The following is a 17,269-nucleotide window of genomic DNA, read 5'->3' as shown; positions in this document are numbered from 1 at the left end:
AGTCCATTGTTACCCGTGCTGTGTGGCATGTGGCACCGTCTTGTTGAAACAACATGTCATGCAAGTCAAGCTCTTGTATTTTGGATAAAAACAAAAGTTGGATATCATCTCCCGGCTCACCATTCACGTTACGATTGGCATCATCTTTGAAGAAGTACGGTCCAATTATGCTACCAGCCCATAAACCTCACCAAACTGTGACTTTTCTGGATGCATTGGTAGCTCTAACAAAACTTCTGATTGATCTTCACTCCAAAATCGACAATTCTGCTTATTTACGTACCCATTGAGCCAAAAAGTAGCTTCATCGCTGAATGGAAGGAGCGTGCGATTAACTATCTTAACAGAGTACGCATTTTGATAATAAAATTCAATAATTTGCAAGCGTTGTTTAGTAAGACGATTCCTAGTAAAATTATAGACCGAACTGAAGCAGTTTGACAGTGTTGCCAAACAAGTAATAGTTAAAAAATCCCCCTTTATTTCGCTATTTTGGAAAAATTGCAAAAATAGTTTACAAATTTCTATTTTGATGTAAAAGCAAAAATTAACTTGTTTATAAATATTTGAATTTCAAGAAATTGTATTTTTTTATGAAATCATGATACGAAAATGGTATGTGTATATAACTTGACTAACAGTATAACAATATAAATACCTTTATTTTGCATCCCATATGATCTTTATTGGTCTATGAATTTGCTTGGAGGGTAAGCGGTCATCTAAGCTTGGAAGTCAGATCTACACCACTCTTTAAAAAAAAAAAACTTTATTTAAGCCCGATACTCTCATGGGGATTTTGGGAGAGGGAAGGCCCCCGAGATGGCGGTTTGTGGAATAGGAGGTGGTATTGTTCCTCAGGATCTTGGATTATTTGGAAGAGCAAATGCGGCCACAATGAAATCACCGCCGTGCTAGTAAAGGCATGAGAAGCTCATTTTACATACTTACAACATACCATACGCAACTACAAAATTAACACTTTTTTTAATTTTACTATCTTCTATGCATTGTAGTGTTTCGCTATTTTGGAAAAATTTAATATATATTTTAAAAACTTCTATTTTGATGTTAAAAGCAAAAATTAACTTGTTCAAAAATATTTAAATTTTAAGTATTTGTATTTTTTTATATAAAATATAAGAAAAGTTAAAAGTGTCACGTACCCCCATAGGAGGTCGCTCCACCTTTTCTCTGGAGTGGCAATTGATGCTGGCGGGCGCTGGCTGCTGGCGGTTGAGCTCCGGCTGTGGCTCAGTGGATGGGGCGCGGTTCTTTGCCAACACCTATTGCCAAAAAGGAGGGACAAAAAAAACTAAAATCAACCAGCTTGTGGATGGACAAATACAGCGGGTACGTAAACACTTGAAATTAAACACACAGGAAAATGTGTTTATCGGTTCGCTGGCATGCCGGTCTTCCATGGCATGCCTCGGCCTAACTCTCCCCGTGGCCCACTAAATCGGAGTACCCCAAAAGCTTACTCACCTGTTCATTACACCATTCCTTCCCCTTTCTTTAGTCTCCTATCCCTTCATGGGAAAGAAAAAAAACCAAAAATATTTCATTCTAACATTCGTACAAAATTCGGCATTGCTTTATTTGGAGGTCACAACCTCCCTGATACTCTCAATTTTGACATTTATAACTAAACTTGTAATGACCAAAGAAAAGGTAGTTAAGAAATTAAAATGCAAGTTATCAAAACTAACAAATTCTTCGTAAAACATTTACTTTAAGCAAAAACAGAATTTTGGATCAAAATTAGCAAAATTATTTTTCAAGCAAAATTTAAGGCTTCCTGGTTCTAATGGCAACTGTTCCGGATTAATGCCAATGGAGTCCCCGGTTATTGTGATCCTGGTGGCAGCCTTTGCGGCCAATAGGGTCCCTTTTAGGTTCTCGTTTGTCCGTCCGTCCGTCTAGTCTTTGGTAAGTATTGTCGTGTTTAAGTGTATATGTCGCCATCAGTTCTTGTCTAAAAAAGTTTTTTTCCTTTATAATTTTCTAGGGGTTTTCTGTTGTGCTACTTTCTCAGCACCGTAAGGTCAACATTGGCTGATGGGCAAGGAAATATCCTCTACTATCCACTACCTAACCTAACTATGAGCTCATGCTTAGGTTACTCTATAGAACCCAACCAAAGGGTAAGTAACAAAAAAAGCTCGATGTTGTCCCTACCTAATTTCCTTTTTTTTCTCTTTTTTTTATAGAAAAAACTTTTTTAACAAAATAAATCCGTCGAGAGTCAACCGTCTGTATGCCTGTCTGTTTATAGTCGGAGAAACTTTTTGGACTACCTTATGGACACTGGGGTATGCGACAGCGTCTAGGTCCCTCGGTGGAGTAGCGACAGGGGTTGTGGGTATGCCAATTGCAGCAGCTGAAGTCTTTTTATGTGTGGCAGTGGAGGTGGAGGAGTCTTGGCTTTAGCTTTTATTTTTTTAGACTTAAGTTTTTAGCTTTAAACTTTACATTATATGATTTGATTTTTTTTCTATTTCTTTTCAGTGTTTTCTTCTTTTTTTTAAATAAATGTTTCTTTTTCTTTTAGGTTTTTACAACTTTACTTTCTTTAAGCTTTTCGATTTCTTTTATTCTTTTATTTTTCAAGTTCTTTTAAATCAGTGTAAAATTTTCATAAATATATATATATATATATATATATATATATATATATATATATATACACATATATATTGTTTTTAGAATTTTGCCTTATATTTAGAACTTTTTCTATAGCTTTGAGATGTTCACCAAAACTTTACATTTGTTTTAAATTATTTCTTTAGTTTTCACCACTTTGTTTATTTTGTGACACCGCTCAATAAACACATTTAAATTTTTCTTTTGTTAATTCACTTGCGTTTCATTTTTTTTATATTTACTGATGGCTCCACCTCCGTTTGCTGCCAAGATCCAATCGAAAAAGAACTTGTCATCCTCCACATACTGACTATCATGGTTCCCCCAAGCCATCATGTCCACCGAGGAACCATCATGAAATTTGCTTTTCCAAAATAGCAAAAACAAAAAACATATGTTCCTTTGAAGTGTCGTTGTAGTGGTATGTGGAGGTAACATATGGTGGTAGCGCAAGTTTGTATTCCCTAGTTGCCATAAAAAACGTGACTGTTCCAAACCAGATGTCGCTCTACTCCAATCAGACATAGGGTGACACGCTACAAAAGTGAAAAAAATTGGACAATGCCAACAACACGCGGTGTTCCCAAGTGGTCCCCCATCTAAGTACTAACCGCGCCCGACGCTGCTTAATTTCGGTGATCGGACGAGAACCGATGTACTCAGCGTGGTATGGTCGTTGGCAAAGACATTTGGTCTATTTGAGTACATACAGCGGTCAAAAAAAGTATTCATCATTAGCAAAATTGATAATAAATTCACTTATTTTGGGTAATTGAAGAAAATTTAAAGTAAACAAATAATGCAGTTTTATGCAATAGTTTATTTTTCGTAATATGTTTTAAAATAAATTCAAAAAATAAATTTAATTAGCGCAAAAAATGCAATTTTATATAATAACACCAAAAACAGAACAAAAAAAGTATTCATCATTGATGTGCTATCATCAAAGTCAAATTCAAATATTATTTGGGAATCCCCCTTTTCTGTTTTATTTAGTAAAGGAGGCTTTGCCCTTGACAGCAAATATTTAATTTCATTGAAAATATAGTTTTTGTCAAAATGGGTCGTAAGCAAAACGAGGTTTCTGATGAGGTAAAAGTTTTGATAATAAAACACCACAGGAATGGTTTAACTCAAAAAACTATCAGTGAAATATTAAATAGACCACGATCTACTATACAATCCATCATCAGAAAGTGGACAGAAACGAAAACTGTTGACAATAAACCAAGATCTGGTCGACCAAAAGCACTTTCAGTTGGAGATGTGCGTTGGCTAGTGCGGCAAGTTCAGAAAACTCCGAAGACAAATGCGACCATTCTTCGTAAAAACACTATGGAATATTTAGGGAAGGAAGTTACTACACAAACAATTCGAAATACACTCAAAAGGCATAGTTACAGAGGAAGAACTGCACGTAAGAAGCCCTTTATAAATAAAATAAACCGAGTGAAAAGGCTAAACTTCGCAAAAATGTATGTAAAACAGCCCGAATCATTTTGGAAAACAGTCATTTTTGCAGACGAGAGCAAGTTTAATCTTTTTGGGTGCGATGGAAAGGTCATAGTGTACAGAAAACCAAATACAGAGCTTGAAGAACGAAACACAGTTGCTACTGTAAAACATGGTGGAGGTGGTTTAATGGTTTGGGGGTGTATGGCGGCTTCAGGAGCGGGAAATCTTGAAATTATTAATGGAGTAATGGATCATAAGTATTACATTGACATTTTAAAGAGGAATTTAAAAGATAGTGCTGTAAAACTTGGGCTTGGTAATAACTTTCAATATTATCAAGATAATGACCCCAAACATTCTGCTTTAAATACCAAGATGTGGATGCTGTATAACTGCCCCAAAGTCATTAAAACTCCTCCTCAAAGTCCCGACTTGAACCCAATTGAACATCTTTGGGAACATCTCGAACGCAAATTGAGAACGCGCAATTTTTCGAGCAAGAGTCAAATGCAACAGGTGATAATGGAGGAATGGACTAATATAGACCAAAATATAACCGCTAAATTAGTCCAATCGATGTCAAACCGTTTAAAAGAAGTTATAAGACGCGGTGGTCGAATAAAAAAGTATTAATTTTTTTAAATTATGTTATTTATTTTTTTGTTTTTTTGCAATGATGAATACTTTTTTTGTTTAATTTTTTGTGTTCAGCTGTAAAATGGCCCTTTTTGTTCCAATAAATACTATTTTTTTCTTTAAAAACAATGAAATTGTGTACATATATATCACACAAGCACTACTGCATCATTAGTTTAATATGTTTTTATTCCAATTGTCTTTTGTAGACTTATTAAAAAAAAAGCATTGAATGATGAATACTTTTTTGACCGCTGTACTTACAACATACCATACGCAACTACAAAATTAACACTTTAATTTTACTATCTTCTATGCATTGTAGCGTTTCGCTATTTTGGAAAAATTTAATATATATTTTAAAATTTTCTATTTTGATGTTAAAAGCAAAAATTAACTTTTTCAAAAATATTTCAATTTTAAAAAATTGTATTTTTTTATATAAAATATAAGAAAAGTTAAATAGATCTCAAAAAAAAGTGAAAAAATTGGACAATGCCAACAACACGCGGTGTTCCCAAGCGGTCCTCCATCTAAGTACTAACCGCGCCCGACGCTGCTTAATTTCGGTGATCGGACGAGAACCGATGTACTCAGCGTGGTATGGTCGTTGGCAACGACAACATAATATATATTTTAAAATTTTCTATTTTGATGTTAAAAGCAAAAATTAACTTGTTCAAAAATATTTCAATTTTAAAAAATTGTATTTTTTTATATAAAATATAAGAAAAGTTAAATAGATCTCAAAAAAAAAGTGAAAAAATTGGGCAATGCCAACAACACGCGGTGTTCCCAAGCGGTCCCCCATCTAAGTACTAACCGCGCCCGACGCTGCTTAATTTCGGTGATCGGACGAGAACCGATGTACTCAGCGTGGTATGGTCGTTGGCAAAGACATTTGGTCTATTTGAGTAGATATTCAATAATTGTGAACAATTATTTGGAAGAGCAAATGCGGCCCCAATGAAATGACCGCCGTGCTAGTAAAGGCATGAGAAGCTCATTTTACATACTTACAACATACCATACGCAACTACAAAATTAACACTTTATTTAATTTTACTATCTTCTATGCATTGTAGAGTTTCGCTATTTTGGAAAAATTTAATATATATTTTAAAATTTTCTATTTTGATGTTAAAAGCAAAAATTAACTTGTTCAAAAATATTTCAATTTTAAAAAATTGTATTTTTTTATATAAAATATAAGAAAAGTTAAATAGATCTCAAAAAAAAAAGTGAAAAAATTGGACAATGCCAACAACACGCGGTGTTCCCAAGCGGTCCCCCATCTAAGTACTAACCGCGCCCGACGCTGCTTAATTTCGGTGATCGGACGAGAACCGATGTACTCAGCGTGGTATGGTCGTTGGCAAAGACATTTGGTCTATTTGAGTAGATATTCAATAATTGTGAACAATTATTTGGAAGAGCAAATGCGGCCCCAATGAAATGACCGCCGTGCTAGTAAAGGCATGAGAAGCTCATTTTACATACTTACAACATACCATACGCAACTACAAAATTAACACTTTATTTAATTTTACTATCTTCTATGCATTGTAGCGTTTCGCTATTTTGGAAAAATTTAATATATATTTTAAAATTTTCTATTTTGATGTTAAAAGCAAAAATTAACTTGTTCAAAAATATTTCAATTTTAAAAAATTGTATTTTTTTATATAAAATATAAGAAAAGTTAAATAGATCTCAAAAAAAAAAAGTGAAAAAATTGGACAATGCCAACAACACGCGGTGTTCCCAAGCGGTCCCCCATCTAAGTACTAACCGCGCCCGACGCTGCTTAATTTCGGTGATCGGACGAGAACCGATGTACTCAGCGTGGTATGGTCGTTGGCAAAGACATTTGGTCTATTTGAGTAGATATTCAATAATTGTGAACAATTATTTGGAAGAGCAAATGCGGCCCCAATGAAATGACCGCCGTGCTAGTAAAGGCATGAGAAGCTCATTTTACATACTTACAACATACCATACGCAACTACAAAATTAACACTTTATTTAATTTTACTATCTTCTATGCATTGTAGCGTTTCGCTATTTTGGAAAATTTAATATATATTTTAAAATTTTCTATTTTGATGTTAAAAGCAAAAATTAACTTGTTCAAAAATATTTCAATTTTAAAAAATTGTATTTTTTTATATAAAATATAAGAAAAGTTAAATAGATCTCAAAAAAAAAGTGAAAAAATTGGACAATGCCAACAACACGCGGTGTTCCCAAGCGGTCCCCCATCTAAGTACTAACCGCGCCCGACGCTGCTTAATTTCGGTGATCGGACGAGAACCGATGTACTCAGCGTGGTATGGTCGTTGGCAAAGACATTTGGTCTATTTGAGTACATATTCAATAATTGTGAACAATTATTTGGAAGAGCAAATGCGGCCACAATGAAATGACCGCCGTGCTAGTAAAGGCATGAGAAGCTCATTTTACATACTTACAACATACCATACGCAACTACAAAATTAACACTTTATTTAATTTTACTATCTTCTATGCATTGTAGCGTTTCACTATTTTGGAAAAATTTAATATATATTTTAAAATTTTCTATTTTGATGTTAAAAGCAAAAATTAACTTGTTCAAAAATATTTCAATTTTAAAAAATTGTATTTTTTTATATAAAATATAAGAAAAGTTAAATAGATCTCAAAAAAAAAGTGAAAAAATTGGACAATGCCAACAACACGCGGTGTTCCCAAGCGGTCCTCCATCTAAGTACTAACCGCGCCCGACGCTGCTTAATTTCGGTGATCGGACGAGAACCGATGTACTCAGCGTGGTATGGTCGTTGGCAAAGACATTTGGTCTATTTGAGTAGATATTCAATAATTGTGAACAATTATTTGGAAGAGCAAATGCGGCCCCAATGAAATGACCGCCGTGCTAGTAAAGGCATGAGAAGCTCATTTTACATACTTACAACATACCATACGCAACTACAAAATTAACACTTTATTTAATTTTACTATCTTCTATGCATTGTAGCGTTTCGCTATTTTGGAAAAATTTAATATATATTTTAAAATTTTCTATTTTGATGTTAAAAGCAAAAATTAACTTGTTCAAAAATATTTCAATTTTAAAAAATTGTATTTTTTTATATAAAATATAAGAAAAGTTAACAAGATCTCAAAAAAAAAAGTGAAAAAATTGGACAATGCCAACAACACGCGGTGTTCCCAAGCGGTCCACCATCTAAGTACTAACCGCGCCCGACGCTGCTTAATTTCGGTGATCGGACGAGAACCGATGTACTCAGCGTGGTATGGTCGTTGGCAAAAACATTTGGTCTATTTGAGTAGATATTCAATAATTGTGAACAATTATTTGGAAGAGCAAATGCGGCCCCAATGAAATGACCGCCGTGCTCTTAAAGGCATGAGAAGCTCATTTTACATACTTACAACATACCATACGCAACTACAAAATTAACACTTTATTTAATTTTACTATCTTCTATGCATTGTAGCGTTTCGCTATTTTGGAAAATTTAATATATATTTTAAAATTTTCTATTTTGATGTTAAAAGCAAAAATTAACTTGTTCAAAAATATTTCAATTTTAAAAAATTGTATTTTTTTATATAAAATATAAGAAAAGTTAAATAGATCTAAAAAAAAAAGTGAAAAAATTGGACAATGCCAACAACACGCGGTGTTCCCAAGCGGTCCCCCATCTAAGTACTAACCGCGCCCGACGCTGCTTTATTTCGGTGATCGGACGAGAACCGATGTACTCAGCGTGGTATGGTCGTTGGCAAAGACATTTGGTCTATTTGAGTAGATATTCAATAATTGTGAACAATTATTTGGAAGAGCAAATGCGGCCCTAATGAAATGACCGCCGTGCTAGTAAAGGCATGAGAAGCTCATTTTACATACTTACAACATACCATACGCAACTACAAAATTAACACTTTATTTAATTTTACTATCTTCTATGCATTGTAGCGTTTCGCTATTTTGGAAAAATTTAATATATATTTTAAAATTTTCTATTTTGATGTTAAAAGCAAAAATTAAATTGTTCAAAAATATTTCAATTTTAAAAAATTGTATTTTTTTATATAAAATATAAGAAAAGTTAAATAGATCTAAAAAAAAAAGTGAAAAAATTGGACAATGCCAACAACACGCGGTGTTCCCAAGCGGTCCCCCATCTAAGTACTAACCGCGCCCGACGCTGCTTAATTTCAGTGATCGGACGAGAACCGATGTACTCAGCGTGGTATGGTCGTTGGCAAAGACATTTGGTCTATTTGAGTAGATATTCAATAATTGTGAACAATTATTTGGAAGAGCAAATGCGGCCCCAATGAAATGACCGCCGTGCTAGTAAAGGCATGAGAAGCTCATTTTACATACTTACAACATACCATACGCAACTACAAAATTAACACTTTATTTAATTTTACTATCTTCTATTCATTGTAGCGTTTCGCTATTTTGGAAAAATTTAATATATATTTTAAAATTTTCTATTTTGATGTTAAAAGCAAAAATTAACTTGTTCAAAAATATTTCAATTTTAAAAAATTGTATTTTTTTATATAAAATATAAGAAAAGTTAAATAGATCTCAAAAAAAAAAGTGAAAAAATTGGACAATGCCAACAACACGCGGTGTTCCCAAGCGGTCCTCCATCTAAGTACTAACCGCGCCCGACGCTGCTTAATTTCGGTGATCGGACGAGAACCGATGTACTCAGCGTGGTATGGTCGTTGGCAAAGACATTTGGTCTATTTGAGTAGATATTCAATAATTGTGAACAATTATTTGGAAGAGCAAATGCGGCCACAACGAAATGACCGCCGTGCTAGTAAAGGCATGAGAAGCTCATTTTACATACTTACAACATACCATACGCAACTACAAAATTAACACTTTATTTAATTTTACTATCTTCTATGCATTGTAGCGTTTCGCTATTTTGGAAAAATTTAATATATATTTTAAAATTTTCTATTTTGATGTTAAAAGCAAAAATTAACTTGTTCAAAAATATTTCAATTTTAAAAAATTGTATTTTTTATATAAAATATAAGAAAAGTTAAATAGATCTCAAAAAAAAAGTGAAAAAATTGGACAATGCCAACAACACGCGGTGTTCCCAAGCGGTCCCCCATCTAAGTACTAACCGCGCCCGACGCTGCTTAATTTCGGTGATCGGACGAGAACCGATGTACTCAGCGTGGTATGGTCGTTGGCAAAGACATTTGGTCTATTTGAGTAGATATTCAATAATTGTGAACAATTATTTGGAAGAGCAAATGCGGCCACAACGAAATGACCGCCGTGCTAGTAAAGGCATGAGAAGCTCATTTTACATACTTACAACATACCATACGCAACTACAAAATTAACACTTTATTTAATTTTACTATCTTCTATGCATTGTAGCGTTTCGCTATTTTGGAAAAATTTAATATATATTTTAAAATTTTCTATTTTGATGTTAAAAGCAAAAATTAACTTGTTCAAAAATATTTCAATTTTAAAAAATTGTATTTTTTATATAAAATATAAGAAAAGTTAAATAGATCTCAAAAAAAAAGTGAAAAAATTGGACAATGCCAACAACACGCGGTGTTCCCAAGCGGTCCCCCATCTAAGTACTAACCGCGCCCGACGCTGCTTTATTTCGGTGATCGGACGAGAACCGATGTACTCAGCGTGGTATGGTCGTTGGCAAAGACATTTGGTCTATTTGAGTACATATTCAATAATTGTGAACAATTATTTGGAAGAGCAAATGCGGCCACAATGAAATGACCGCCGTGCTAGTAAAGGCATGAGAAGCTCATTTTACATACTTACAACATACCATACGCAACTACAAAATTAACACTTTATTTAATTTTACTATCTTCTATGCATTGTAGCGTTTCACTATTTTGGAAAAATTTAATATATATTTTAAAATTTTCTATTTTGATGTTAAAAGCAAAAATTAACTTGTTCAAAAATATTTTAATTTTAAAAAATTGTATTTTTTTATATAAAATATAAGAAAAGTTAAATAGATCTCAAAAAAAAGTGAAAAAATTGGACAATGCCAACAACACGCGGTGTTCCCAAGCGGTCCCCCATCTAAGTACTAACCGCGCCCGACGCTGCTTAATTTCGGTGATCGGACGAGAACCGATGTACTCAGCGTGGTATGGTCGTTGGCAAAGACATTTGGTCTATTTGAGTACATATTCAATAATTGTGAACAATTATTTGGAAGAGCAAATGCGGCCCCAATGAAATGACCGCCGTGCTAGTAAAGGCATGAGAAGCTCATTTTATATACTTACAACATACCATACGCAACTACAAAATTAACACTTTATTTAATTTGACTATCTTCTATGCATTGTAGCGTTTCGCTATTTTGGAAAAATTTAATATATATTTTAAAATTTTCTATTTTGATGTTAAAAGCAAAAATTAACTTGTTCAAAAATATTTCAATTTTAAAAAATTGTATTTTTTTATATAAAATATAAGAAAAGTTAAATAGATCTCAAAAAAAAAGTGAAAAAATTGGACAATGCCAACAACACGCGGTGTTCCCAAGCGGTCCCCCATCTAAGTACTAACCGCGCCCGACGCTGCTTAATTTCGGTGATCGGACGAGAACCGATGTACTCAGCGTGGTATGGTCGTTGGCAAAGACATTTGGTCTATTTGAGTAGATATTCAATAATTGTGAACAATTATTTGGAAGAGCAAATGCGGCCACAACGAAATGACCGCCGTGCTAGTAAAGGCATGAGAAGCTCATTTTACATACTTACAACATACCATACGCAACTACAAAATTAACACTTTATTTAATTTTACTATCTTCTATGCATTGTAGCGTTTCGCTATTTTGGAAAAAATTTAATATATATTTTAAAATTTTCTATTTTGATGTTAAAAGCAAAAATTAACTTGTTCAAAAATATTTCAATTTTAAAAAATTGTATTTTTTATATAAAATATAAGAAAAGTTAAATAGATCTCAAAAAAAAAGTGAAAAAATTGGACAATGCCAACAACACGCGGTGTTCCCAAGCGGTCCCCCATCTAAGTACTAACCGCGCCCGACGCTGCTTTATTTCGGTGATCGGACGAGAACCGATGTACTCAGCGTGGTATGGTCGTTGGCAAAGACATTTGGTCTATTTGAGTAGATATTCAATAATTGTGAACAATTATTTGGAAGAGCAAATGCGGCCACAATGAAATGACCGCCGTGCTAGTAAAGGCATGAGAAGCTCATTTTACATACTTACAACATACCATACGCAACTACAAAATTAACACTTTATTTAATTTGACTATCTTCTATGCATTGTAGCGTTTCGCTATTTTGGAAAAATTTAATATATATTTTAAAATTTTCTATTTTGATGTTAAAAGCAAAAATTAACTTGTTCAAAAATATTTCAATTTTAAAAAATTGTATTTTTTTATATAAAATATAAGAAAAGTTAAATAGATCTCAAAAAAAAAAGTGAAAAAATTGGACAATGCCAACAACACGCGGTGTTCCCAAGCGGTCCCCCATCTAAGTACTAACCGCGCCCGACGCTGCTTAATTTCGGTGATCGGACGAGAACCGATGTACTCAGCGTGGTATGGTCGTTGGCAAAGACATTTGGTCTATTTGAGTAGATATTCAATAATTGTGAACAATTATTTGGAAGAGCAAATGCGGCCACAACGAAATGACCGCCGTGCTAGTAAAGGCATGAGAAGCTCATTTTACATACTTACAAAATACCATACGCAACTACAAAATTAACACTTTATTTAATTTGACTATCTTCTATGCATTGTAGCGTTTCGCTATTTTGGAAAAATTTAATATATATTTTAAAATTTTCTATTTTGATGTTAAAAGCAAAAATTAACTTGTTCAAAAATATTTCAATTTTAAAAAATTGTATTTTTTTATATAAAATATAAGAAAAGTTAAATAGATCTCAAAAAAAAAGTGAAAAAATTGGACAATGCCAACAACACGCGGTGTTCCCAAGCGGTCCCCCATCTAAGTACTAACCACGCCCGACGCTGCTTAATTTCGGTGATCGGACGAGAACCGATGTACTCAGCGTGGTATGGTCGTTGGCAAAGACATTTGGTCTATTTGAGTAGATATTCAATAATTGTGAACAATTATTTGGAAGAGCAAATGCGGCCACAACGAAATGACCGCCGTGCTAGTAAAGGCATGAGAAGCTCATTTTACATACTTACAACATACCATACGCAACTACAAAATTAACACTTTATTTAATTTTACTATCTTCTATGCATTGTAGCGTTTCGCTATTTTGGAAAAATTTAATATATATTTTAAAATTTTCTATTTTGATGTTAAAAGCAAAAATTAACTTGTTCAAAAATATTTCAATTTTAAAAAATTGTATTTTTTTATATAAAATATAAGAAAAGTTAAATAGATCTAAAAAAAAAAGTGAAAAAATTGGACAATGCCAACAACACGCGGTGTTCCCAAGCGGTCCTCCATCTAAGTACTAACCGCGCCCGACGCTGCTTAATTTCGGTGATCGGACGAGAACCGATGTACTCAGCGTGGTATGGTCGTTGGCAAAGACATTTGGTCTATTTGAGTACATATTCAATAATTGTGAACAATTATTTGGAAGAGCAAATGCGGCCACAACGAAATGACCGCCGTGCTAGTAAAGGCATGAGAAGCTCATTTTACATACTTACAACATACCATACGCAACTACAAAATTAACACTTTATTTAATTTTACTATCTTCTATGCATTGTAGCGTTTCGCTATTTTGGAAAAATTTAATATATATTTTAAAATTTTCTATTTTGATGTTAAAAGCAAAAATTAACTTGTTCAAAAATATTTCAATTTTAAAAAATTGTATTTTTTTCCCAAGCGGTCCCCCATCTAAGTACTAACCGCGCCCGACGCTGCTTAATTTCGGTGATCGGACGAGAACCGATGTACTCAGCGTGGTATGGTCGTTGGCAAAGACATTTGGTCTATTTGAGTACATATTCAATAATTGTGAACAATTATTTGGAAGAGCAAATGCGGCCCCAATGAAATGACCGCCGTGCTAGTAAAGGCATGAGAAGCTCATTTTACATACTTACAACATACCATACGCAACTACAAAATTAACACTTTATTTAATTTTACTATCTTCTATGCATTGTAGCGTTTCGCTATTTTGGAAAAATTTAATATATATTTTAAAATTTTCTATTTTGATGTTAAAAGCAAAAATTAACTTGTTCAAAAATATTTCAATTTTAAAAAATTGTATTTTTTTATATAAAATATAAGAAAAGTTAACAAGATCTCAAAAAAAAAAGTGAAAAAATTGGACAATGCCAACAACACGCGGTGTTCCCAAGCGGTCCACCATCTAAGTACTAACCGCGCCCGACGCTGCTTAATTTCGGTGATCGGACGAGAACCGATGTACTCAGCGTGGTATGGTCGTTGGCAAAAACATTTGGTCTATTTGAGTAGATATTCAATAATTGTGAACAATTATTTGGAAGAGCAAATGCGGCCCCAATGAAATGACCGCCGTGCTAGTAAAGGCATGAGAAGCTCATTTTACATACTTACAACATACCATACGCAACTACAAAATTAACACTTTATTTAATTTTACTATCTTCTATGCATTGTAGCGTTTCGCTATTTTGGAAAAATTTAATATATATTTTAAAATTTTCTATTTTGATGTTAAAAGCAAAAATTAACTTGTTCAAAAATATTTCAATTTTAAAAAATTGTATTTTTTTATATAAAATATAAGAAAAGTTAAATAGATCTCAAAAAAAAAGTGAAAAAATTGGACAATGCCAACAACACGCGGTGTTCCCAAGCGGTCCCCCATCTAAGTACTAACCGCGCCCGACGCTGCTTAATTTCGGTGATCGGACGAGAACCGATGTACTCAGCGTGGTATGGTCGTTGGCAAAGACATTTGGTCTATTTGAGTAGATATTCAATAATTGTGAACAATTATTTGGAAGAGCAAATGCGGCCACAATGAAATGACCGCCGTGCTAGTAAAGGCATGAGAAGCTCATTTTACATACTTACAACATACCATACGCAACTACAAAATTAACACTTTATTTAATTTGACTATCTTCTATGCATTGTAGCGTTTCGCTATTTTGGAAAAATTTAATATATATTTTAAAATTTTCTATTTTGATGTTAAAAGCAAAAATTAACTTGTTCAAAAATATTTCAATTTTAAAAAATTGTATTTTTTTATATCAAATATAAGAAAAGTTAAATAGATCTCAAAAAAAAAAGTGAAAAAATTGGACAATGCCAACAACACGCGGTGTTCCCAAGCGGTCCCCCATCTAAGTACTAACCGCGCCCGACGCTGCTTAATTTCGGTGATCGGACGAGAACCGATGTACTCAGCGTGGTATGGTCGTTGGCAAAGACATTTGGTCTATTTGAGTACATATTCAATAATTGTGAACAATTATTTGGAAGAGCAAATGCGGCCACAATGAAATGACCGCCGTGCTAGTAAAGGCATGAGAAGCTCATTTTACATACTTACAACATACCATACGCAACTACAAAATTAACACTTTATTTAATTTTACTATCTTCTATGCATTGTAGCGTTTCGCTATTTTGGAAAAATTTAATATATATTTTAAAATTTTCTATTTTGATGTTAAAAGCAAAAATTAACTTGTTCAAAAATATTTCAATTTTAAAAAATTGTATTTTTTTATATAAAATATAAGAAAAGTTAAATAGATCTCAAAAAAAAAGTGAAAAAATTGGACAATGCCAACAACACGCGGTGTTCCCAAGCGGTCCCCCATCTAAGTACTAACCGCGCCCGACGCTGCTTAATTTCGGTGATCGGACGAGAACCGATGTACTCAGCGTGGTATGGTCGTTGGCAAAGACATTTGGTCTATTTGAGTACATATTCAATAATTGTGAACAATTATTTGGAAGAGCAAATGCGGCCACAATGAAATGACCGCCGTGCTAGTAAAGGCATGAGAAGCTCATTTTACATACTTACAACATACCATACGCAACTACAAAATTAACACTTTATTTAATTTTACTATCTTCTATGCATTGTAGCGTTTCGCTATTTTGGAAAAATTTAATATATATTTTAAAATTTTCTATTTTGATGTTAAAAGCAAAAATTAACTTGTTCAAAAATATTTCAATTTTAAAAAATTGTATTTTTTTATATAAAATATAAGAAAAGTTAAATAGATCTCAAAAAAAAAAAGTGAAAAAATTGGACAATGCCAACAACACGCGGTGTTCCCAAGCGGTCCCCCATCTAAGTACTAACCGCGCCCGACGCTGCTTAATTTCGGTGATCGGACGAGAACCGATGTACTCAGCGTGGTATGGTCGTTGGCAAAGACATTTGGTCTATTTGAGTAGATATTCAATAATTGTGAACAATTATTTGGAAGAGCAAATGCGGCCCCAATGAAATGACCGCCGTGCTAGTAAAGGCATGAGAAGCTCATTTTACATACTTACAACATACCATACGCAACTACAAAATTAACACTTTATTTAATTTGACTATCTTCTATGCATTGTAGCGTTTCGCTATTTTGGAAAAATTTAATATATATTTTAAAATTTTCTATTTTGATGTTAAAAGCAAAAATTAACTTGTTCAAAAATATTTCAATTTTAAAAAATTGTATTTTTTTATATAAAATATAAGAAAAGTTAAATAGATCTCAAAAAAAAAGTAAAAAAATTGGACAATGCCAACAACACGCGGTGTTCCCAAGCGGTCCCCCATCTAAGTACTAACCACGCCCGACGCTGCTTAATTTCGGTGATCGGACGAGAACCGATGTACTCAGCGTGGTATGGTCGTTGGCAAAGACATTTGGTCTATTTGAGTAGATATTCAATAATTGTGAACAATTATTTGGAAGAGCAAATGCGGCCCCAATGAAATGACCGCCGTGCTAGTAAAGGCATGAGAAGCTCATTTTACATACTTACAACATACCATACGCAACTACAAAATTAACACTTTATTTAATTTTACTATCTTCTATGCATTGTAGCGTTTCGCTATTTTGGAAAAATTTAATATATATTTTAAAATTTTCTATTTTGATGTTAAAAGCAAAAATTAACTTGTTCAAAAATATTTCAATTTTAAAAAATTGTATTTTTTTATATAAAATATAAGAAAAGTTAAATAGATCTCAAAAAAAAAAGTGAAAAAATTGGACAATGCCAACAACACGCGGTGTTCCCAAGCGGTCCTCCATCTAAGTACTAACCGCGCCCGACGCTGCTTAATTTCGGTGATCGGACGAGAACCGATGTACTCAGCGTGGTATGGTCGTTGGCAAAGACATTTGGTCTATTTGAGTAGATATTCAATAATTGTGAACAATTATTTGGAAGAGCAAATGCGGCCCCAATGAAATGACCGCCGTGCTAGTAAAGGCATGAGAAGCTCATTTTAC

General features: G+C 33.4%; 26 non-coding genes across 26 annotated transcripts; all 26 read right to left on the bottom strand.

Moving 5' to 3' along the window:
- Nucleotides 1-3,208: 3,208 nt before the first annotated feature.
- LOC131994549 (5S ribosomal RNA) lies at nucleotides 3,209-3,327 on the bottom strand. Its single transcript, XR_009396839.1, has one exon. It is a non-coding gene; the product is annotated as a 5S ribosomal RNA (ribosomal RNA).
- A 1,906-nt stretch (nucleotides 3,328-5,233) lies between these two features.
- Nucleotides 5,234-5,352, bottom strand: LOC131994457 (5S ribosomal RNA). Its single transcript, XR_009396758.1, has one exon. It is a non-coding gene; the product is annotated as a 5S ribosomal RNA (ribosomal RNA).
- A 159-nt stretch (nucleotides 5,353-5,511) lies between these two features.
- LOC131994428 (5S ribosomal RNA) lies at nucleotides 5,512-5,630 on the bottom strand. Its single transcript, XR_009396729.1, has one exon. It is a non-coding gene; the product is annotated as a 5S ribosomal RNA (ribosomal RNA).
- Nucleotides 5,631-5,995: 365 nt separating this feature from the next.
- LOC131994427 (5S ribosomal RNA) lies at nucleotides 5,996-6,114 on the bottom strand. The gene has a single exon (XR_009396728.1). It is a non-coding gene; the product is annotated as a 5S ribosomal RNA (ribosomal RNA).
- A 366-nt stretch (nucleotides 6,115-6,480) lies between these two features.
- On the bottom strand, nucleotides 6,481-6,599 carry LOC131994426 (5S ribosomal RNA). Its single transcript, XR_009396727.1, has one exon. It is a non-coding gene; the product is annotated as a 5S ribosomal RNA (ribosomal RNA).
- Nucleotides 6,600-6,962: 363 nt separating this feature from the next.
- LOC131994425 (5S ribosomal RNA) lies at nucleotides 6,963-7,081 on the bottom strand. Its single transcript, XR_009396726.1, has one exon. It is a non-coding gene; the product is annotated as a 5S ribosomal RNA (ribosomal RNA).
- A 364-nt stretch (nucleotides 7,082-7,445) lies between these two features.
- On the bottom strand, nucleotides 7,446-7,564 carry LOC131994456 (5S ribosomal RNA). Its single transcript, XR_009396757.1, has one exon. It is a non-coding gene; the product is annotated as a 5S ribosomal RNA (ribosomal RNA).
- A 365-nt stretch (nucleotides 7,565-7,929) lies between these two features.
- Nucleotides 7,930-8,048, bottom strand: LOC131994472 (5S ribosomal RNA). The gene has a single exon (XR_009396773.1). It is a non-coding gene; the product is annotated as a 5S ribosomal RNA (ribosomal RNA).
- Nucleotides 8,049-8,411: 363 nt separating this feature from the next.
- On the bottom strand, nucleotides 8,412-8,530 carry LOC131994435 (5S ribosomal RNA). The gene has a single exon (XR_009396736.1). It is a non-coding gene; the product is annotated as a 5S ribosomal RNA (ribosomal RNA).
- Nucleotides 8,531-8,894: 364 nt separating this feature from the next.
- Nucleotides 8,895-9,013, bottom strand: LOC131994439 (5S ribosomal RNA). The gene has a single exon (XR_009396740.1). It is a non-coding gene; the product is annotated as a 5S ribosomal RNA (ribosomal RNA).
- Nucleotides 9,014-9,378: 365 nt separating this feature from the next.
- Nucleotides 9,379-9,497, bottom strand: LOC131994454 (5S ribosomal RNA). Its single transcript, XR_009396755.1, has one exon. It is a non-coding gene; the product is annotated as a 5S ribosomal RNA (ribosomal RNA).
- A 363-nt stretch (nucleotides 9,498-9,860) lies between these two features.
- Nucleotides 9,861-9,979, bottom strand: LOC131994424 (5S ribosomal RNA). Its single transcript, XR_009396725.1, has one exon. It is a non-coding gene; the product is annotated as a 5S ribosomal RNA (ribosomal RNA).
- A 363-nt stretch (nucleotides 9,980-10,342) lies between these two features.
- LOC131994434 (5S ribosomal RNA) lies at nucleotides 10,343-10,461 on the bottom strand. Its single transcript, XR_009396735.1, has one exon. It is a non-coding gene; the product is annotated as a 5S ribosomal RNA (ribosomal RNA).
- A 363-nt stretch (nucleotides 10,462-10,824) lies between these two features.
- Nucleotides 10,825-10,943, bottom strand: LOC131994423 (5S ribosomal RNA). Its single transcript, XR_009396724.1, has one exon. It is a non-coding gene; the product is annotated as a 5S ribosomal RNA (ribosomal RNA).
- Nucleotides 10,944-11,307: 364 nt separating this feature from the next.
- Nucleotides 11,308-11,426, bottom strand: LOC131994421 (5S ribosomal RNA). The gene has a single exon (XR_009396722.1). It is a non-coding gene; the product is annotated as a 5S ribosomal RNA (ribosomal RNA).
- A 364-nt stretch (nucleotides 11,427-11,790) lies between these two features.
- On the bottom strand, nucleotides 11,791-11,909 carry LOC131994432 (5S ribosomal RNA). The gene has a single exon (XR_009396733.1). It is a non-coding gene; the product is annotated as a 5S ribosomal RNA (ribosomal RNA).
- A 365-nt stretch (nucleotides 11,910-12,274) lies between these two features.
- Nucleotides 12,275-12,393, bottom strand: LOC131994420 (5S ribosomal RNA). Its single transcript, XR_009396721.1, has one exon. It is a non-coding gene; the product is annotated as a 5S ribosomal RNA (ribosomal RNA).
- A 364-nt stretch (nucleotides 12,394-12,757) lies between these two features.
- On the bottom strand, nucleotides 12,758-12,876 carry LOC131994538 (5S ribosomal RNA). Its single transcript, XR_009396828.1, has one exon. It is a non-coding gene; the product is annotated as a 5S ribosomal RNA (ribosomal RNA).
- Nucleotides 12,877-13,240: 364 nt separating this feature from the next.
- On the bottom strand, nucleotides 13,241-13,359 carry LOC131994453 (5S ribosomal RNA). Its single transcript, XR_009396754.1, has one exon. It is a non-coding gene; the product is annotated as a 5S ribosomal RNA (ribosomal RNA).
- Nucleotides 13,360-14,129: 770 nt separating this feature from the next.
- LOC131994471 (5S ribosomal RNA) lies at nucleotides 14,130-14,248 on the bottom strand. Its single transcript, XR_009396772.1, has one exon. It is a non-coding gene; the product is annotated as a 5S ribosomal RNA (ribosomal RNA).
- Nucleotides 14,249-14,612: 364 nt separating this feature from the next.
- LOC131994419 (5S ribosomal RNA) lies at nucleotides 14,613-14,731 on the bottom strand. The gene has a single exon (XR_009396720.1). It is a non-coding gene; the product is annotated as a 5S ribosomal RNA (ribosomal RNA).
- Nucleotides 14,732-15,096: 365 nt separating this feature from the next.
- On the bottom strand, nucleotides 15,097-15,215 carry LOC131994418 (5S ribosomal RNA). Its single transcript, XR_009396719.1, has one exon. It is a non-coding gene; the product is annotated as a 5S ribosomal RNA (ribosomal RNA).
- A 364-nt stretch (nucleotides 15,216-15,579) lies between these two features.
- Nucleotides 15,580-15,698, bottom strand: LOC131994417 (5S ribosomal RNA). Its single transcript, XR_009396718.1, has one exon. It is a non-coding gene; the product is annotated as a 5S ribosomal RNA (ribosomal RNA).
- Nucleotides 15,699-16,064: 366 nt separating this feature from the next.
- LOC131994416 (5S ribosomal RNA) lies at nucleotides 16,065-16,183 on the bottom strand. The gene has a single exon (XR_009396717.1). It is a non-coding gene; the product is annotated as a 5S ribosomal RNA (ribosomal RNA).
- A 364-nt stretch (nucleotides 16,184-16,547) lies between these two features.
- LOC131994483 (5S ribosomal RNA) lies at nucleotides 16,548-16,666 on the bottom strand. Its single transcript, XR_009396779.1, has one exon. It is a non-coding gene; the product is annotated as a 5S ribosomal RNA (ribosomal RNA).
- A 365-nt stretch (nucleotides 16,667-17,031) lies between these two features.
- On the bottom strand, nucleotides 17,032-17,150 carry LOC131994452 (5S ribosomal RNA). The gene has a single exon (XR_009396753.1). It is a non-coding gene; the product is annotated as a 5S ribosomal RNA (ribosomal RNA).
- Nucleotides 17,151-17,269: the final 119 nt, after the last annotated feature.

This window comes from Stomoxys calcitrans, chromosome 1 (genome assembly GCF_963082655.1).
Source record: "Stomoxys calcitrans chromosome 1, idStoCalc2.1, whole genome shotgun sequence".
Classification (NCBI taxonomy): Eukaryota; Metazoa; Arthropoda; class Insecta; order Diptera; family Muscidae; genus Stomoxys; species Stomoxys calcitrans.
The sequence above is the reverse complement of the archived record's forward strand: the minus strand, read 5'-3'. Positions and strand labels throughout refer to the sequence as shown.